This window comes from Schistocerca americana, chromosome 6, assembly GCF_021461395.2.
Source record: "Schistocerca americana isolate TAMUIC-IGC-003095 chromosome 6, iqSchAmer2.1, whole genome shotgun sequence".
Taxonomy (NCBI): Eukaryota; Metazoa; Arthropoda; class Insecta; order Orthoptera; family Acrididae; genus Schistocerca; species Schistocerca americana.
The window spans coordinates 288829580-288834579 of NC_060124.1; the positions used below are offsets into that span (position 1 = coordinate 288829580).

The 5000-nt window shown below is 54.1% G+C and overlaps 1 non-coding gene across 1 annotated transcript in view; it reads right to left on the reverse strand.

Annotated features, from left to right (window-relative positions):
* The window catches only part of LOC124620946, a 1910-nt gene extending 1400 nt beyond the window's left edge, over positions 1-510 (reverse strand). Inside the window, exon 1 of the ribosomal RNA XR_006980447.1 lies at positions 1-510. This exon is cut by the window's left edge and continues 1400 nt beyond it. This is a non-coding gene — a ribosomal RNA (small subunit ribosomal RNA).
* Positions 511-5000: the final 4490 nt, after the last annotated feature.

Genomic DNA, 5000 nt, shown 5'->3' on the forward strand with positions numbered 1-5000 from the left:
ATGAGTCCCGTATCGTTATTTTTCGTCACTACCTCCCCGTGCCGGGAGTGGGTAATTTGCGCGCCTGCTGCCTTCCTTGGATGTGGTAGCCGTTTCTCAGGCTCCCTCTCCGGAATCGAACCCTGATTCCCCGTTACCCGTTACAACCATGGTAGGCGCAGAACCTACCATCGACAGTTGATAAGGCAGACATTTGAAAGATGCGTCGCCGGTACGAGGACCGTGCGATCAGCCCAAAGTTATTCAGAGTCACCAAGGCAAACGGACCGGACGAGCCGACCGATTGGTTTTGATCTAATAAAAGCGTCCCTTCCATCTCTGGTCGGGACTCTGTTTGCATGTATTAGCTCTAGAATTACCACAGTTATCCAAGTAACGTGGGTACGATCTAAGGAACCATAACTGATTTAATGAGCCATTCGCGGTTTCACCTTAATGCGGCTTGTACTGAGACATGCATGGCTTAATCTTTGAGACAAGCATATGACTACTGGCAGGATCAACCAGGGAGCTGCGTCAACTAGAGCTGAGCAGCCGGCCGCCCGGGAGTGTGTCCCGGGGGCCCGCGCGAACACGCAAGCGTCCGCTCAATTATTCTGCAAACAGGAGGAGGCTGAGCTCCCCTGCACAATACACCTCGAAACCCTCTCAGGTCCCGGCGGCGCGCAGCGCCGTCCTAAGTACTTGGTCGGGTTCGAGAGAGGCGCAATCGCCCGGAGTTTGGCGAGTAGACGCTTTAGGTGCGACCACCCGTGCTCCCAACTGAGCTTGCCGCTGCCGACAGAGGCCCGGGAGCGTGCTGTCGTGGCATTGCCGGCGGGAGACAACACGCGCCACCTACGGTGGCCGGCAGCTCCAACGCCAGCGCCACAGAAGGACAAAAGCCCCACTTGGGTGCCGAAGCGAACTCTCCCAGCACAGCGCACGCGCCAACACGTCCGCACAGCTGCGATACAAACCACCTGCGAGAACCGCAGAGGCGACCGAGCAGCAGACGGCGTCGCGGCGCCGAGCGCCGGGCGGCGGCGCATCCTCAGCGCACACAGTCCTCAATCGGACCAGCACACTGCAGATGTCCACCGCGCTTCGCACCGGGCCCGCGAGGACCTACTTTGGCCGCACGGCGCCGCGTGCAGGGTGCGCCGGCGCGCAGCTGCGCCGCCTGCCGCCTCCGTCGGCCGGCGCGCCTGCCACTGGCCGCCCCCACCAGCCGGCTGTAGCGCGTGCGCCCACGCACCGCGCGGCCAGCACGCCGGGAGGCCCCCCCTCACCGGCCGGGGACGGTCCCACCCAGCCACCGCCGCGTATCGCTTCACACCCACATGCCATTCACGTTCGTGGGCATGGTGGGTATCGCTGAAACAACCGGTTGGTAGCTCAACCGATCGTCGCCATCACTGATTCACCTCTAGCGAGAACAACCGCACCACAACGGTTTACCAGTTGTTCATTTGCGTAACGTCACCAGCAAACGTAGACGTCCATCGCCATTTGCAAATTCAACGATTGTTGCATGCCTGTGTCAGGTGTCACGACACACTATGTCTGCCCACATACACGCAACAACATGTGCACGCTTCGCGAACACGTGGAAGGTGGCCCCCGTACGTATGCGATGTCCATTGCGCGAACGACTGTCAACCGGCCTCTGTCGCATGTCGCAGATGTGGAACGCAGTGCACCATGCTATCACGGTGTGTGAGAAGAGACGACTACGTCTGACAACACGCGCCACTACATCAACAGACGGCTCATGCTGATCGCCATCCACGGCATACCATACTGCAATCCAGCTCTTATAGGGAGACGACACGTAGCTGAGTGCACAATATTTGGACCGTATGGTTCGCCGTTGTTGGCGCAGTCGTGGTACGGTCACACATGTACCACGATGTATCATTCAGTACATGAGGACCAATGTGCAGTACAGTGTGTCATTTGGACGTACAACATCAGCGGACAGTTGACACAAGCCGTACCACAACGTAGGCTGTGCTTCGCCATGCGAATGCCAATGAACAACTGCGAAGGGCATTGAGCATGTACGTCCTGCTGCCATCCGCATTACAGTGTATAGCTGCAAGGTGTTTAACATGAAGCGATACTCTGGGGACCGGGCAGTGCGAGTGGCAAACTATATTGCGGGGGTTGCAGTTAGGCAACACTACACTAATTTAACGCGTCGTATGACAATTACAGAGCGGGTTAAGGCCCAACGTGTGTTGGGTTAAGGCCCAACGTGTGTTGGGTTAAGGCCCAACGTGTGTTGGGTTAAGGCCCAACGTGTGTTGGGTTAAGGCCCAACGTGTGTTGGGTTAAGGCCCAACGTGTGTTGGGTTAAGGCCCAACGTGTGTTGGGTTAAGGCCCAACGTGTGTTGGGTTAAGGCCCAACGTGTGTTGGGTTAAGGCCCTACGTGTGTTGGGTTAAGGCCCAACGTGTGTTGGGTTAAGGCCCAACGTGTGTTGGGTTAAGGCCCAACGTGTGTTGGGTTAAGGCCCAACGTGTGTTGGGTTAAGGCCCAACGTGTGTTGGGTTAAGGCCCAACGTGTGTTGGGTTAAGGCCCAACGTGTGTTGGGTTAAGGCCCAACGTGTGTTGGGTTAAGGCGCAACATAGGTTAGGTTAAGGCGCAACATAGGTTAGGTTAAGGCGCAACATAGGTTAGGTTAAGGCGCAACATAGGTTAGGTTAAGGCGCAACATGGGTTAGGTTAAGGCGCAACATGGGTTAGGTTAAGGCGCAACATGGGTTAGGTTAAGGTACAATATGGGTTAGGTTAAGGTACAATATGGGTTAGGTTAAGGTACAATATGGGTTAGGTTAAGGTACAATATGGGTTAGGTTAAGGTACAATATGGGTTAGGTTAAGGTACAATATGGGTTAGGTTAAGGTACAATATGGGTTAGGTTAAGGTACAATATGGGTTAGGTTAAGGTACAATATGGGTTAGGTTAAGGTACAATATGGGTTAGGTTAAGGCGCAACATAGGTTAGGTTAAGGCGCAACATAGGTTAGGTTAAGGCGCAACACGGGTTAGGTTAAGGCGCAACACGGGTTAGGTTAAGGCGCAACACGGGTTAGGTTAAGGCGCAACACGGGTTAGGTTAAGGCGCAACACGGGTTAGGTTAAGGCGCAACACGGGTTAGGTTAAGGCGCAACACGGGTTAGGTTAAGGCGCAACACGGGTTAGGTTAAGGCGCAACACGGGTTAGGTTAAGGCGCAACACGGGTTAGGTTCAGGCACAATACGGGTTAGGTTCAGGCACAATACGGGTTAGGTTAAGGCACAATACGGGTTAGGTTAAGGCACAATACGGGTTAGGTTAAGGCACAATACGGGTTAGGTTAAGGCACAATACGGGTTAGGTTAAGGCACAATACGGGTTAGGTTAAGGCACAATACGGGTTAGGTTAAGGCACAATACGGGTTAGGTTAAGGCACAATACGGGTTAGGTTAAGGCACAATACGGGTTAGGTTAAGGCACAATACGGGTTAGGTTAAGGCACAATACGGGTTAGGTTAAGGTACACATTGTTGTAAGGAAAGGTGTTTTGGGGGGGGGGGGCCGGTTTGTTGATTGTGATTATCGTAAGTAAATGACTGCGGCATCATCTGATTTGCCATGTCAGGGTGCACCTTTGGCTCATGACAGGCGGCGCTCTGATTCCATGCTTGTGGCAGACCTGTGTCTTTCATTCCTGCCATTGTTTGTGTGCTGTGACAGGAGGCAGTATTGTGATGTTGGGTGTACCCCTGTGTAGGACATGTGTGGGTGTTGGTGGCTTAGCTGAGCAATGGTGGTTGTCGGAAGGGTGGGATATTCTGTTTTGTGAGTGGACCTCCCGGTCTGGTTATGATAGTGTGGATTGTCTAATGTGGCGGAGAGGATGCACTGGGTGTTGTTCCATGCTGGTGCTTACATATTGTCTCTGTGCCTGTTACAGGCAGAGAGTAGTGCGTGATAAGAGTGTCTGGCTGACGTGTGGTTGTGATTGTGAGCAGAGTCTTTCAGCATGTATACGGACAGTTGTATACATTATCTGTATTTTGATGGCTCTATCTATTACTAATCAGCGCCGTGTATACGTTTCATCCGGTTCCAGTCGAAACTGTTGTATCTCTGTACATTAGTGACACGGCGAGGCCGCCACGTAGTTACTCGTCTCGGCAGCTTCCACCGGTGTATGGCAAATGATTATAAGGAATCAGTCTAGTCGTCAATACCGATAGTGTGACGTCACATGTCTGGGGTGGGGGACGCTGCGCCCTTCCGGTGGGTCATGGCCTAGGAAGACTCTTCCCAGTAATATACTTGCCGTACGTTTTTGCGACTGCGAGTGCAACGCTCACCGGTACCGACATGGATGGAGCGCCTCCTAGCTGCCGCTGAGCATCTGCATTCGTACAGAGAGCAACGCGATCGCGTCTGTAGCTCGTACGTGGTACAGCTCGCAGCTCATGTATATGGACAGCGGGAATGTCGCATATTGGACATAACTCTTCATGAAACGCACGTTATAGGGGTGGATTGCACATTGCGAGTGCGAGCAAAGTCCGCCGTTCATCCGCTGGAGTTGCGAGTTGGGCGGTTGGGGTGGGGCACGAACGGGTGCAGGTGGAGTGATTGCCGGTCCACGACTTCGTGCGGCAGAGGCGCTGGCGTTGGGGTGCTGTTGTCGACAGAGGATGCAGGCTTTGTGGGTGGGGTCGAAAGAAGGGCACTGTGGGCCCATGGCTGTCTTAGTCGGCTTGGCGTCTCATAGATGACGGTATCGTCGTTGCAGGAGGTCATGTTGCGGGAGACCTACAGATGGCGGTATGTTTTGCGGTGCGCTCGACATGGCGGACGTAGTGTTGTCCGATTCGCATAGATGGAGGTATTGCATGTGGTTTCGCCGTATTTTCATAGATGGCGATACTGTTTTGCCGGCATGGTTGGCGTAGTTCCGTCGGATCCCTGTAGATGGAGGTGCCGTTTCTGGGCTGGCTGTCAA